General features: G+C 41.1%; 1 long non-coding RNA gene across 1 annotated transcript; it reads right to left on the bottom strand.

The window, feature by feature from the left end:
• Positions 1–1,206: 1,206 nt before the first annotated feature.
• LOC124870436 lies at positions 1,207–13,585 on the bottom strand. Its single transcript, XR_007038769.1, has 3 exons — positions 13,136–13,585; positions 7,331–7,489; positions 1,207–1,843 (listed from the first exon to the last, which is right to left on the bottom strand). It is a non-coding gene; the product is annotated as an uncharacterized LOC124870436 (long non-coding RNA).
• Between the last annotated feature and the right edge of the window lie 2,616 nt (positions 13,586–16,201).

The raw sequence follows: 16,201 nt of genomic DNA, 5'->3' as shown, positions 1-16,201 counted from the left end.
TGCCATTCGGTTTTGCACAGCCATGAGGGAGGTTGGTGCCAATTGTTCAGACAGGCCTTCTACTGCATCCCTTGTTAAGTTAGCTAGACGTAAAACATTGTAATGGATGTAGTTGATGCGGTCAACGTTTTTATTGGGAGTAACATGGAACAAAGCTGTTATAATGGGGATGTTTTCAAAGCCTGCTGAGACTTGATCTGCTAATTTATATTCATTAGTTCATTGGTTTTATGATATGTCTACGCCTTCTCCTAGTTAGAGCTGTGCTTTGGGCGTGTGTTGAAGGAAGATACTTAAGGTCTTTTCCTAACAAGAGGAGAGGTGCCTGCAACCTAACCAAGGCACACACTCCAATAGTATTATTTTGTATCCTAGTCAGAAGGCGGTGTCCTCCACAATAATAATAAAGTCCTGATCTTGCCCAAGGACCTATCACTGTGCCTGACACCGTGGAGTTGCACCAATCGCGAGGAATTTTTCCTACATTTACCTGCAGGGTTTTGGAAGTGAAGTTAAAGCAAGTGTATGTGCCATTTCTCCGTAGAGGGGTAAAAGGGCCAGCCCTGGTTTTGTTGGCAATGGGTGGAGCGCTGTGTATTGATACTTTATTGTCTGAATGACTGGAGCATGCTTGAAAAGGCAGTTCAAAGAACAATCCGAAAATCAATGTAACAATGAAGAATGCTAAAACACCTATACCTACCATGATCCAACCCTTAAGGGGCCTGGGTCCTAGATTTTCACCTCCCGTTCGTTTCGAAGGTACCTGCAAAGGAAGATGAGGATTAACAATATGGTGAAACACAAAAGACCTTTTTATTATTATTATTATTTTTTTAAGTTCAGAGTGTTCAGTTCAGTTCTCGGTGGGAGAGCAGCTACGACCACCAGTGAAAGAGAGGAAAACTCAGTCACATCCGCCTCTTCTGTGTGATGTCCTGGTCTTCACTCACAGGTGTAGACTGACCTGGAGCTAAGTGGCCTCACCAGAGGATTATTCTGCCCCTATTGGTGGGACCGCTGATCTGACGGTGCACCTAAGGTGTAAACTAACCTTTAGGTGTAAATGAACGTTTTCTCACTCTAGGGGATTATTCTGCCCCTTGAATTGGGTGAGAAAGATCTTCTGGTGTGCTGGTGTTGTCCCTCAGATTCTGCTGGACCTCTGGCAGCGATCTCTGTGGTGCCTCTGCTGCTGCACACTGGCTCCAATGATACCACATGTCTCCTTTGCCCTTGACCCTCACCGCATGTGAGGTTCTCTCTGTGACCTGGAATGGACCCGTCCACCTGGGCTCTGACCACTTCCTTTTGATCACCTTCAGCAGGATCCACTCAGCTTCGGACGTGGTTGGCGGAGGTCCCTCGGTTGGTTTCTCTTGAACCTGTTTTGAGAACTCTGTAACCAAAATTAAGTTGGTGTCTGAGGTGTCCTGCCAGTCCCCAGCTGCCAGAGAGCGCTTTACCACTCCTCTCAATTCCTTAGCTTGATACTCGGGATGCAAAGAAAGAGAATCATGAGGAACAGCTTCATCCGACAGTAAATACCATTCCACTTGGTCAGGTGTTAAATCAACTGTTGCAGCCACACCCTCAAGAGCCACATAAACATTTTTGGATGAAATGAACCATGTCCTACCTTCTACTGTTTCATTAAACAAATCTGGTACCATTCAGTGTGACAACGGTCGTAGAACAAAGTGACATGGGTCGGGTCAGGCAGAGAGGTGCAGGGGCAGAGATTTTGAATCTAGGGTTTCCACAGCTGATACACAGAGAAGATGCTGCTTGGAGGTTCGGTCAACAGTGTCCAGTAGATGTCAGCATATTCCTCTGCAACTGGCTGTAAAAATATTGTCCATGCTGAAGCATTTGTCCACATGCCAAAGAGGAACCATCTGGAAAAGTTATCGTTAACCCATCAGTACCACACAACACTGATGCTCCCAGCTTCACTAATAAGTCTCTGCCCAGCAAATTAGCAGGTGTGCTGGGTGAACACACAAAAGGGTGAGTTACTCTCTGAGTCCCAATCTGAACAGGAAGAATTTATGTAGCCCCTGATAAGCCATCACAGAAACAGTCTTGGTAGAGAGCAGTGGTTTAGGAGGTTGCTGTGTTATGGTGGAATAAGTAGCTCCAGTGTCCACTCAAAAATTCAGACAGTTCTCTCCCACCTTTGCAGGCAACGTGGGATCTGCTGTGCCCACGCTGCACAGTTGTAGCACACATCTCCCAGTGCCCTGCTGCTTCCACCCCTTCCTCTGGGTGCTCCACACCATACACCACGACCAGCTGACCACCAACATGCCATCTGCCTCCACGACCGGGGCCACTGTACCTGTAATTATTAAAATGGATAGGGTGGAGGAGGGGGTAACCACCTCCTTGCCACTGATCAGTCATAGACATAGGGTTGTGTGCTGCTGGAGGAACAGGTAGAGCTGCAGCTAACATTACATTTTCAGTTATATCATTTTTCTCTTATTTAATTTTGTCTTTGGCCTCTTGCAGCTGCAATTTAAGGAGCTGATTCTGTAGCTGCTCTTTCTCCTCTTTTCTTTTTCTCTGCCTCCTGAGTTATTGTTTTCCTTAATCTTTAACTGAAACCCTAATGCTTTAGAACTTAGTTCTATTAGTTTATTTATAAAATGAGTTCCATTATCTGACCTTATAATCTGTGGGATACCATATGTGGGGAAGAAATGTGTAACTAGGTTAATCTATTACCACTAGACAATACTTCTTCCCCCGTGTTTGCAACAAATTATGCATGATCTGCAAAAATTCTTTGCATAGTCAGAAAAATTTATAGTGTAGGATTAATGCTTTACCAGATGTGACATATTCCCTCTTTGACACGTGGGTCTTCCCAATGTGTCACTGTAGCCGCTGTCCTTATTACATTTAAAATAAAAAAATAAAAACTCACTCACTGATGAACACAAAATATGAAGGGCATATTATATCTTATAATCTTAGTTTATCTTACCCAGTTTTATAGATACAACATACAGTTTCAGTCAGCTTTGTATTTAGTTCAAGTAACTAAAGTTTGTTTCAATTAACTAAAGTTTTCTCTATTTCAGTCCAGTCCAGTAATTCTGTTAAGGTTCATTTCATCTTATGTTAAGTTTGAGTCTAATTCAATCATTTTGAACCTGACTGGAAAAAGTCTAAACATCTGTTAAAATCTTTTTGTTTTACCATAGAGAACTGACCTAATATTATTATGGTAATGTTGAAGACTCTAATTTTTACATAACATGAAACAGACATTTATTTCACAAAAACAGAAAGTCAAACACAGACATTTGGCCACATGAAAGTTTAAATAACCTGTTTGTACAAGAATTGTGAAAAATTGAAGGCGGGTCTATAAACTTTCTTATGGTTATCAGTATTTTCAATACAGGTAGAACTTTTGCTATTTTTATATGATTTTTCGGAAAAGATTCTGGAAACCTTATCAAGATATAAGTTTGGCAAAGATCATCTGAACATCAGACCTTTATTAGGGCTTTTAAAGTCCCTCAAAGATGCATTACAATGAAATCAGTCATTCCCATTCACACACATTCACACACTACTTACTTATTTCTCTGTCAGAGTAATTTTATTTGCAAAAATTTGAACATAATTTGACTTCTATTATACTTAAAATGTACATTGTTTCCTCATAACCCCTTTTGTTTCCACTAGGTCTGTTTTGAACGCTTCAATTCTTTTTTATTCACCAAGAATCAATAAGGTGGTCTTAGTGGGATCCACCTTAAAGGTGTTATCTGTTGGGTGTCATGTTATCATTGTCAGGTCAGTGAGGTTCATAAGTCAGTCAGAACCTTGGTCATTTGGTCTGTGCTCATAATGTTTCATAGATCCAGCCTATGATTAGTCAGCAAAACTTCCACCTATAGGAGAAAAACTGATTGTTAATGAATGAGCTGCATTTCCTAGGAACACTGTCTTCCTCCTGGATGAGCATCACCTGTTGAAAAACTTTCATCATTGTTTGTTTCACATATTCAATCAGATCTTTATATTATACCAGTAGGTGAAGTTGTTAGTATCTCATGTAGACTGACATATACTGTTGCATTTGGAGAAGATCTCAGATTAAATAAACATAATTAGAGCTTCAATCCAGGTTCATTTTGTGTCTGCAGACTTTAGCCAATTTTTTTTTAGACATAAAGAGCAGGATTCAAAATATTTTCAAAAGGCAGATTGTGGCAGAATGTAGACAAAACTGCTTATTTATTGACAAAATAACATTCAAGCACACAATCACCATATTAAAAGGCTCTACTTCTAGAGAATCACTAAACTTCTGGGGTCCGATTTTGGCCCGCGGACCTTGAGTTTGACACATGCAGGGTAGAGTTACAATTTTTTTTCAGACCTTTCAGCAGAGACAGGCTTCTGCTGCGTGCAGAAGTTTTATCTTTGTTTTCAGGCAGCTGCATCTCTTTGTCAAGGTCGTTTCACAGAGCTGAAATTTAACTTCTCTCAAAGAGGAAAAATCAAGAATGCAAACAATCTGAGCCAAATATGGAATTATTTCCCTGTAAAATGAATCTTTTGCTTTTTATCATGATATTGTTGGTAGTATAACACCATAGAATGATTTTTAAAGCACCTGTTTCTCACTAATGCTTGCCTACAAAATCTTTTACTCTCAGATTACTTCTTTTTAACAACATTTTGTTCTCTCTTCTCTAGTCATTGTTCACTGGGTTGTCCAGTTGGACAGTTTCCATGTTGTCACCTCCTCTTTTAACTTCCTTTACCACGTCCTCTAAAACCATCTCTTAGTCTTTATAATTTGGGGCTACCTTGGTATTCTAACCTGGGATGGGTGGCAGTCCGCCCCCCTTTATTTGTTTTCAGTTAAGCTGAAAGTTTTTTTTTTCCTGTGCTTTTCTTAAGGCCTCAGTATTATGGCTATGTCAGTTAAAAGCTGCTCTTATTGTTGTTTTTTTAATTAATCTTTTTGTTTTAATCTGTTTATCAACTGTGTGCACTCAGGGACTGAAAAGTCCCCTTTGAAATTATAATCTGGCAAGGTTTTTTATTGTCTCTTGAATCTTTTGAATGCATAATCTCCAGTTTAAGATCCCCGTGTAGTTTTAGGATTTCAGTGATAATTAAGTTACCTGAAAATCCGTATTTTTATGCCATCGTGTACATATTTCTGTTAAATCCGAACTTTTTCTCTGTCTCTTCCCCATTGTTCTTTGTTATTTTTCTCTTTTTAGTTTTCATTATTTCTAATTTTAGATCCCCTTGTAATTTTAAGACATCCTTTGTATCTAATTTGCCCAAAAACCCATGTTTTTTATTTTTTATTCCATTTATGACAGATCATACCTGCTCCTTTTACATAGTTTTCCATAAACTTTACATCCCCTACTAAGTCAATTAGTTTACTTTGTTTCTTCCCCATTATGTTTTATGTTAGTTTAATTGTAGTATAAATGTCCCAGATCAAAGGTCACTGGCATGAAACTTTAAGGAGAGGATATTAACACGCCCTTCTACTGCAACTAATTCGCAGCGGTGTTAATTTTCTGGAATGAAATCCGACCTGAATCTCCAAAGTCACCAGTACGTAGTTTTAACCTGGGCAAAAGAAAACACAGGACTAGCAGAATCCTGCTATGATTCTATTAAAATGCTTAGTCCTCCATACACACACAACACAGTCACACAGTTAGTTTCAGGTACCTTGTAATTTTTCTAAGTTAACTTGGTGTTATTTTATGAGCTCAATTTAATCGCAGCTGCATTCAAGAATTTCTCTGCTCAGATTAAATACAAAGAAGTATTTTAAGCCAGCGTTGACATTTTTATGGTATACCCAAACAAAACAAAAACTGCAGTGTTTGATTTAATCAGAAATTAAAATAATAAGCTTGAATCCAAACTGGACTTTTTTCCACATAGTATTTTAAAGGGAAGACACACATAATTTTCCTTAATTTGGTTATTTAAATTTTGAGAGTTGGGGAGAAAATTATTACTATAACCCCTCTTTAATAATCCAAATGCTGATAAATGTTCCAATATTTTATGATTTAGTAATCTGAAATTACTCTGTGTACCTTTGTACTTCTATGTATTGTTTTAATCTTTAAACCTTAAGAAATCAAACAAGGAGACTGGAGTTTGAGCCGACCATCCTCTTTAGTATTGAGAGAGCCTTTATTTGTTTTTCTTTTCCTAAAATGAGCAATGATGTTAACTTTCTGCAGATTGAAGAGAGTATTGGCTAAATATCCCCACACCTGTTAGTGTATTATTTCTGCTTGGACAATAATCAGATTTAAAAATCACTAGTTCACAGCTCCTAATTTACCTCAGATCATATTTGCTCCTAACCCAGTTCATAAGAATCTTCAGACATCATTATGCTAAAAAGCCAAAAACAAAACAAAAATACAGATCTGTTTTAAAATAAAGAAAAAGCATGCTTAAAAATCTTGGTACTGTGGTGGAAAATAACTGCAGTTTTGAGAGCCTTTTCTATGCAGAGTCTTTTAGGAAACATGAGATTAGTTTAATTTTTGTGTGGTACCACTGTCCAATCAGAATCTTTCTTACCTTCAAAAATAACCCAATTGATCATCTCGCTCAGTGCACACAAACACATTCCAGTTCGTATTTCCTCAATTCAACACAACAGTCTGACAGACACTCGCACACAGGAAATATGCACAAATATGCAAAAACAATCCACTACAAGCCACTTCACCCTATATACAACAAATGCATTTTATTTTCGCTTAAGTAATTAACAATCCAACCGTATTTTTAAGTCAGAATGTGTGTTCAAATATTTAAAGTCGACTGCACTCTAGATGGGGACTTGAACCCTACACACACAGCCAGTTGTGTAATTCTTCCGTGTGACCACTAGATGGGGACTTTAACCCTTGTAAAATTTCTGAGTGAACCATTCATCTGTTTTCTTTAAAATAATTCAGATGAATTAGTTCTTGGACTCTAACCACAGCCAATTATTCGTGCCTTGCCAGTTGCACGGGACTCAAACCCAGCCATATCTCATTAATTTGTCAACTAATGAGTGGAGCAGCCACGCTCAGCAATAAAAGGACTTCAACCTTTTTTACCTTTGACCCAGGGGACTTTAACCCCTGGTCTCATCTCAGATTTTTCATCTCTGACTCCATTTTAACACATTCAGTTAATGCACAGTCTTTAACAGTTTTCCAGAGTTATAACATTCAAAACCGCTGACACCCTGGTAAATAATTTAATCTATACATAAATTCAATCGGCAGACTTTGATACAATAGGCACTGCCTACCTTTTGATGACATGTGGGCGCCCTGGATGTCAGAGGTTCATCTGTCACACTCTCTCTTTGTCCAAATTCCCTAAGTCAGCCGTGAATCACGTCGGAGGATCACCAATTGTTGAAGCACCCTCCCAAGGGGTGTTCTGCGTGTTCGTTTATTCACCTAAGCTGAAAGAATTCACAAGACATTATAATAAATCACACGGAGACAGCTGTATGTTATTCAAATACCTGGATCAGGGAAGCTCTCGCATGTGGTAACACAACACACACCGAGACGACTTCGGAGCTTCTCACTGGGGCCATTGCTTTTATTGAAACACACATGAAAATAGGCAGCGCCCTATCCACAGTTTTTTTCATACATATGATTTCATACAGACTCTTCCGGCTTAACATATTTGGACAGCTATTGTCCTGCACCTGGAGAAGGGAGTCTGCTAATATGAGAAGGGAGTACTTGGCTAGTTAATCCTCCCACATTCTTTTCCCACCATTCTTCATTATTTCTCTACTTCACACTCAAGGCCAAGTTTGTGCAACAACACTTCTGCAGGCCACAATGTCTTATACTCACACACAGGTTATACATTTTATAACACGCTGGTTATGAACATAATAATAATTAATGCACACACATAATATATCTCCACAATACCCGAGTTCATTTTTTTGAAAAACAGTTCCATCTCTGTCTCGAGTTGAATAACGCTGTTATAGTAGCCACTTCTGATCCTTTGCGTATTGATCTCCACATCACCAACCTTCCTCCATTCAAAGCAGGCATCATAATCAGGTAAATTATACCATGTATGAGGGTATGAAATCTCTGCTAATACAACCCTCCATTGGCCTTCTAAATCAATATGTTGAGCTAAATTTACACGGAAACTCGAACTGGTATTATTTTTAAACACTTCCATGCCAACGTTAGAGGGAAGGGTAACGTAAAAGCCATCATCCTCTACCTGACGGTTCATGATGCTGTGTCAACTGTGAGGTTTAGTGCAAACCTTTTTTATACGTTTCGAAGTTCATCAAACTTGATCCAACTGTTGAATTTCTCAGGCCAGTTTTTCCAGCTTACAAAAACCTGTTTGACTCCCTTGATCGTACGTCGTTAAATATTTTTACTTTTTGAAGTTCCTCAGCGTAAAAGGAACCCTCGATAGGTTCTCCATCCAAATCTTTGAGTTTGTATGCAGGAGGAGAACGGGGTATCCGGTCATAGACTGTAAACACTTCATCCGTAAAACTCTGTTCGTATTTTCTGTCAAACACTCCACGGACCTTGGATATTCTGACAAGATCCCCTTGTTTAAACGTTGTCACTGAGTCCTTGCAATATCTGTTGGACTTGACATCATACAGATTCTGAAACACTTGAAAGGCATTTTCTGGGGTCACTTCCATAGGGCTCATTTTAATGCTGGAGTGGTAGGAATGGTTGTAGCTTCTAGCTAGGTTTTGCAGTACATCGACGTACCGCCGGGTATTGTTAGCTGTAAAATATCTCCACATCCTTGTTTTTAATGTGCGGTTAAATCTCTCGACCACTGAAGCTTTTGCTTCACTCGCTGTGGCAAAATGTTCAATACCGTGTTTCTCCATTAAAACCTTAAATTTCTTGTTAAAAAATTCTTTACCGGCATCAGTCTGAAGTTTTTTGGGGATCTGACTTTCTGTAAAAACTGATTCAAATGCCTTTACCGCCTCAGCGGCTGTTTTCCTCTTCAAAACTCGTACATACGCCCTTTTTGAAAAGATGTCAATGACTGTTAATAAATAATTATAACCATCATTTTCCATGGCCAGAGCTTGCATGTCACAGAGATCAGCCTGGAACTGCCTCAATGGTCTGGTGACAAAAACTCTGTTTCTCGGGAACTTTATTCTTGCAGGTTTATGTAGAGTATAGGTATCTTCTCCTGATAAAAAATCTTTAACTTTTTCAACCGCAACCTTCTTTCCCGTTTCATCTTGCATAACCCTCCTCAGCCTATCTACACCCCCAAAACGTCCCGGATTTGAAGGGCTATAATATACTTTCTTCATCAGCCGTCTTCCTGCCATCTCTGCCTTATGCTCACTCTGACAATTACTTGTTAAATAATGAGAAAAAACACACCGGAGGGTAGATTTATCCCTTTTTTTATTTTTGTATTTAATAGTAAAAAAAAAAAACCAAATCAGATAAAATGCAGATTAATGCAGATGAATTCAAACACTACTAGCTTTTAAACAACACTTTTGGGAAGGATAATATGTTCCTACTTTAATTGTATTTAATAGTAACAAGAAAAAAAGAAGAAAAATCATATATTGCAGATTAATTAAAGTACTGGAATACTAAAAATGATACAACAAGTCATCAAACATGTGAGATCAGTTTGTCAGTCCATAGCACTCTGAAACAGAGTTAAGTTGTTTGAGGTGTTTCTCTTCGACCATGCGATCATAAACGTGCGCTATTGCACTGTGGATGCCTTGTACCGATTTCAGTTCATATAAAACCGTCTTGGCAATCGTCTTCACTCTGAAGTCATCCGCTTGTATGCGTCGAAGTACCAGAAGATTCTGAATAGCAGGAATGAGTTTGGGGGTTACGAGTCGTCGTAACCCCCAAACGTTGAAAGTTGACTTGGTAATAATCCTCCCCCAATACCTCCAGGCAATGGTGTTGACGCTGGCTCGGGTGGTTCGTTATACATCCATAGCAGGTTTCTCTGAGATAGTTCAAAGAGGTTATGTTGAATAAATGAAGTATCGCTGTTTTCACCGTATTGATGAGGGTGGTTGAGAACCAACCGTCAATTTCGTCCCCCTGGTTACTCTCATCCTCCGCTGAAGGCTGAGGGTCCTCCATCGGTTCCAGGGTTTGTGTAGGGGCTTCGGTAGAGGGTGAGTAGCTGGTAGCTACCTCCTCCTCCACGACCACCTTCATGTCTTCAGGCAGGACATTCGCGTCTACAGACTCAGCCATGAATAGCGGCGATGGTGAGTAGAGGTCTGGAGAAAGCGGTAGATATTTCATGTTGTATCCTGTAGGTGATGCAGGACTGAAGTGGTTCTCTGAGAATGAGGATGTTGTGGTGGATGGTGAGAAGAGGTCAGGGGAAGGCGGATGATATGGTCCAATGTTGAAGCTTTCATCGTGCTCAGGAGAGAAGTGGATCTCTGCTTGGTGGTTGTAGAGATCCCTGTATGGTGTCGGTCCACTCATTCTCAGGATACGGTTCTCAGTGTCTGTGAGCTTGCTGTTATCCCCCGTATATATATCATAGGAAGGGGGCGTGTCCTCAGAAGAGGGTTTGTTCTAAACGTAAAACAGGAAACGTCAGCGTTTTTTTCACTGACATGACATCAATCCAACTTCGTGAGTTGTGGAAAAGGTCGGAAAGACGCTGTCCAATTTCACTCATCTTCTCTGCCCAAGCTTCAAACGGCAGAGCCAGCAGTGTCTTGAATACGCCGCAGTCCTGATTGAAAGCCTCCAACACAAACAGATCTGAGGGGTTCGTCCGGTTGTTCCTGCGTCTGCTTGCCCGAAAAGACCAGCGACCATTTTCTGTGGTTTTTGACCCCCACACTGCGCTAAAGAGAGGTTCTCTCTCAGCTATTTCAAGATCGGATGGTATATGAAACATTCTCGCCCGTTTTACAGGTCGAGGAGACAGTTCGTTTTCTTATTCTTCTTCTTCCTCCCTCTCCTGCATTGAGACTGTTTCAGGGGTATCATTAAGGTGCGGGATTGCAAGCCTTAACACAGCCCAGTCGCTGTGGGTGAGAGTACACAGAGCCAGTGATCCATTAAATACCTCGTCTTGATCCAATTGATACAGGCAAAGCTCTCCTATTTCATACATGAAAATATAACCCCAGGTACCACTCAGGCCATATGGCTCCAAAGACCATTCTTCCTGCAGAGTGTCGAACGGGGGTCTTTGTACCCTGCAGATGTAGTATGTTGATTTCTTAGGAGCATTCAATTCACGGGATGAATGCTGGTAGACGGTCACTGGGGTTTCGCACAGAACTGACGTACCTCTTGGCCGACCCGAGGTCTGATTTTCAACCGTGGTTGTTGAAGTTGATGTTGGATCCTCATCATCGGTAGAGTATGTTATGACGGGAATTCCGATAGGTATCTCAGATGAGGAAGTAGATGATATAGATGATGCAGTTGCTTGTTCAACATCATCTTGGCACGCGTTGCGTTTCTCCTCCGCTTGACGATAAACTCTCTTAACTCTAGCCATTGCTGAACGGGTGTTCTTTTCCAACGAATGCTGCATGTAAAGTGCAGAGTTTTATCCCTGTATTTAAAGTAAACACTAAAACACGCCCCATTGTTTTCATTGGGTTATTCAAGGTTTAACGAGGCTTAAAAACACACCCCCTCTATTTTTAATTGGTGCTGATGCCATACAGTTTCTGATAATACCATATTTGTCTTGTTCTATTTATAACAAACACACCCCTGTGTTTTAATCGGTTCATTTAAGGCCTTCCCCGTAACGTCCTTAAACACATTTTCATTGGCTCATTTAAGGTATCGCCCCTAATGACGACAACCAATCAGCATCCACGGTTACGCCCCTCAGACACACTCCCTGTTGACCCCATGACCTCCCCGCCCCCATGGCGCCATGACCCCCCTTAAGGTCAAAGGTCACCTGTCAAAACGTTTGATTGAAGGGTGTACTTTAGTCTCTCTCATCCAGGATGGAACATCAATGCGAGCTGTGGCAAGAAGGTTTGCTGTGTCTGTCATCGTAGTGTCCAGAGCCTGGAGGCGCTACCAGGAGACGGGCCAGTACACCAGGAGACGTGGGGGAGGCCGTAGGAGGGCAACAACCCAGCAGCAGGACCGCTACCTCCACCTTTGTGTAAGGAGGAACAGGAGGAGCACTGCCAGAGCCCTGCAAAATGACCTCCAGCAGGCCACAAATGTGCATGTGTCTGCACAAACGGTTATAAACCGACTCCATGAGGATGGTATGAGGGCCCGACGTCCACAAATGGGGGTTGTGCTCAAAGCCCAACACCGTGCAGGACGCTTGGCATTTGCCAGAGAACACCAGGATTGGCAAATTCGCCACTGGCGCCCTGTGCTCTTCACAGATGAAAGCAGGTTCACACTGAGCACATGTGACAGACGTGACAGAGTCTGGAGACACCGTGGAGAGCGATCTGCTGCCTGCAACATCCTTCAGCATGACCGGTTTGGCAGTGTGTCAGTAATGGTGTGGGGTGGCATTTCTTTGGAGGACTGCACGGCCCTCCATGTGCTCGCCAGAGGTAGCCTGATTACCATTAAGTACCGAGATGAGATCCTCAGACCCCTTGTGAGACCATATGCTGGTGCGGTTGGCCCTGGGTTCCTCCTAATGCAGGACAATGCTAGACCTCATGTGGCTGGAGTGTGTCAGCAGTTCCTGCAAGATGAAGACATTGAAGCTATGGACTGGCCCGCCCGTTCCCCAGACCTGAATCTGATTGAGCACATCTGGGACATCATGTCTCGCTCCATCCACCAACGTCACGTTGCACCACAGACTGTCCAGGAGTTGGCGGATGCTTTAGTCCAGGTCTGGGAGGAGATCCCTCAGGAGACCATCCGCCATCTCATCAGGAACATGCCCAGGCATTGTAGGGAGGTCATACAGGCACATGGAGGCCACACACAATACTGAGCCTCATTTTGACTTGTTTTAAGGACATTATATCAAAGTTCGAATGTAGTAAGAAGGAAACTAGTTTTTTTCAGCAGAATAGGTGTACTTGATCTTTGTGGGGTTCAGTGTGGCTCACCTGATGAACTGTGCACTCCACACCTGCATAAGGAATCATGCAGAGGATGCTGGGCCTGAATCCTCTGTAAAAGGACGACATGGACTCGTGTTTGTATATAGATCGGGTGCACGCCACAAAGCCGTGATACGTGTCAGCTTGCTGCAGGTTCAGCCTCACCTTCAACACTTGTGGAGCAGATAGAGAAGATGGAGAGTACAAAAAACCTTTACTGATTCCACAAACAGATGTAAAGAATACAGCACTCTCCACACTTAATAAAACTCCAGCTAAAGATGTGTAAAAAGCCTTAAAATAAATTAAGCTTTCATTGCTGTAGCACAATATTCAACCGAGAAAACAAAATGCCATGTGAAGTTGGTAGCAACTTAACTTCCTGTTTCCTTCCAGTAATAATATGGCACAGTCCCAGTTCGCTTAGCCATTCCTCAAAATTGAAAAGACAAGAGAACACGCCATTGAAGCAAGTCAAGTCAAGTCAAGTTTATTTATATAGAGCTTTATCAGCAACAAGGCACTCAAGGCGCTGTACATAAGGAAAAACATTACAATGATACTTAAAATCAAACAACAGGGGTATTAAAAAAATAAAGAGAATAGAATGATGGATAAGAAAATGAAAGGAAAATTGGATTGAAAACTTAATATTTAGATAACACATTCAAAGGCCACTCTAAACAAATAAGTTTTTAATCTTGATTTAAAGCAACTTAGGGTTTCAGCACTTTTACAGTTTTCTGGGAGTTTATTCCAGATTAGTGGAGCATAAGAACTAAAAGCTGCTTCTCCATGTTTGGTTCTGGTTCTGGGTATGCAGAGTAGATTTAAGCCAGAAGACCTGAGAGGTCTGGGAGGTTGATACACTGACAACAAGTCTGTAATGTATTTTGGTGCTAAGCCATTCAGTGATTTATAGACTAACAGAAGTATTTTAAAGTCTATTCTCTGAGCTACAGGGAGCCATTGTAGGGACTTTAGAACCGGGGTGATGTGCTCCACTTTCTTAGTTCTAGTGAGGACATCTACAGTGTTACAGGGCAAAGTGGAGGTAGAAGAGTAAATCTGGTTAAAGGTTTCGGCAGCACCGTCCTTAAAGATGCGTTTTCTTATAATGTCTCTTTGGCAAACTGAGTCATTGCAGATGAGGCTTTCAAAAATAACAGAAAAGTGGTCAGATAGAGCAACATCAGTTACAGACACCTTGGAAATGTTTAGACCCTTAGTGATGATCAAGTCCAAAATATGTCCCTGTTTGTGCGTTTGCTGTTTAACATGTTGAGTCAAACCAAAATTTCTAAGAGTGTCACATAGATCTATTGCACTTCTGTCTTCAGGATTGTCCATGTCAATGTTGAAGTCTCCCACAATAATTAAACAGTCATAATAAACACATATCACAGATAAAAGCTCATTCAAATCACTGAAAAAGTTTGTTTTGGACTTAGAAGGCCTGTAAATATTCAAAAACATGGTTCGGACCGGGCTCTTTATCTGGAGAGCCAAATATTCAAAAGAGTCAAATTTGCCCAGAAATATTTTTTACACTTCAGTAAATATATAAACAAAGTGCCCCCCCCCCCCTCCACCTTTTCTTTGTTGTCTGCTCTCACAAAGAAAATTGTAGTTCGGAGGCGTCGCCTCTATCAGAATGGGAGCTTCATTAAATTCATGTAACCATGTTTCTGTTAAAAACATAACATCAAGATCATGGTCAGTAATGTTATCAATGATTAAAAATGATTTTCCTGACAGAGATCTAATGTTCAGTAAAGCCAGTTTATATGACTTAGTTGTTGATATTAACTCTGTGTCTGGTTGTACCTGACAGTTTATGGCTTTTGTTGATTGTTTATTACTGTCTCTTGTCCTTTTGGCTTTGTTCTTTCTGTCACGTATAAGCACAGAGATTTTACAACTATCTCCTTTTAGGGGCCCAAGTTTTTCCTGGACATGACAGAATTACCACTGGGGCCCAGACTGTATCACAGAGAAGTGATTTGAAGGTCCTGATTAGGAGGAGATAGATTAGGAGGTGGTGGAGGTCTGCGGCATTTGGAAGATGTTGGTTTAGTAGCAGGGCCTCGGCCACAGGGGGTGTTGAATGGAGAAGATGTCAGAGCCATTTGGGTCCCGATCTTAAGAGCTCCTTTCATGTTATCAGAATCCAGTAAAGCAAAAAGCGGGCTCAGTGGGGAGATGGGAGAGTTCTATGCGGTCTGGGTCGACGTCTGGGGTGAGGGTGGTTGAACAGGGGGGTCGGTCTGGGTCTGGGTTTTGGGGGAGGGGGGGTATAATGGGGGGGGTCCACATCTCCTGTGGATTTCGATGGGGAGACCTTTTGTGATGACCTCTCTTTCTCAGCCAACTGGCTGATTGTTTCTGCTGGAGCTGTTGGAGGCAGCGTTATCATCGTTGTTGATATTCCATGTTCTCGGCTGAAGGTCGAAGTTGCTGGCAAATTATTTACTGAATAAAGGAAAGTGGAACACATATTTTGATTTAAATCATTTGATTGTATTTGGGTTAGCGAAAATCTACAATAAATGCCAGATTAAGCAATAAATTCTTGTTTTTAAAAGTCATTGAATTTGCTTGTTGTGTAACCATCCCAAGGGGAAAAGAGAGGTTCAAATAAATTATTCAAAGACATAAACTGATTGGACAGAAGCTTAAACCTCATCTCGGAATCATCCAATATTTTTTTAAATTTTGTTCTTTTCTATTAAACATAAGAAGATTTATCCAAGTACAATAATCAATCCATTAAGGTATGGTGGGCAAAAGCAATCTTACATTTGAATTATTTTTTTTTTTGCATTTGGCTTTGATATGAACACTCCTAACTCCTTAAGCAAACATATGATGTCCTCCTGGTCAATCACTCCTGATCAGAGAAGAGATACAGAGAATCACAAACACACACCGAGTCTGCTCATCCTCCTTATTTCCTGCAAGTTGTCAGGTCATGACAGAGGTTTCTATATGTGCAAGGGTCACCACCCCGAGTGCTGGGTGTATGCACTATAAACACATTTTATGCTTCTGTGCAAACCTGAACAGTTTCAC

Source organism: Girardinichthys multiradiatus, chromosome 6 (assembly GCF_021462225.1).
Source record: "Girardinichthys multiradiatus isolate DD_20200921_A chromosome 6, DD_fGirMul_XY1, whole genome shotgun sequence".
Taxonomy (NCBI): domain Eukaryota; kingdom Metazoa; phylum Chordata; class Actinopteri; order Cyprinodontiformes; family Goodeidae; genus Girardinichthys; species Girardinichthys multiradiatus.
The sequence above is the reverse complement of the archived record's forward strand: the minus strand, read 5'-3'. Positions and strand labels throughout refer to the sequence as shown.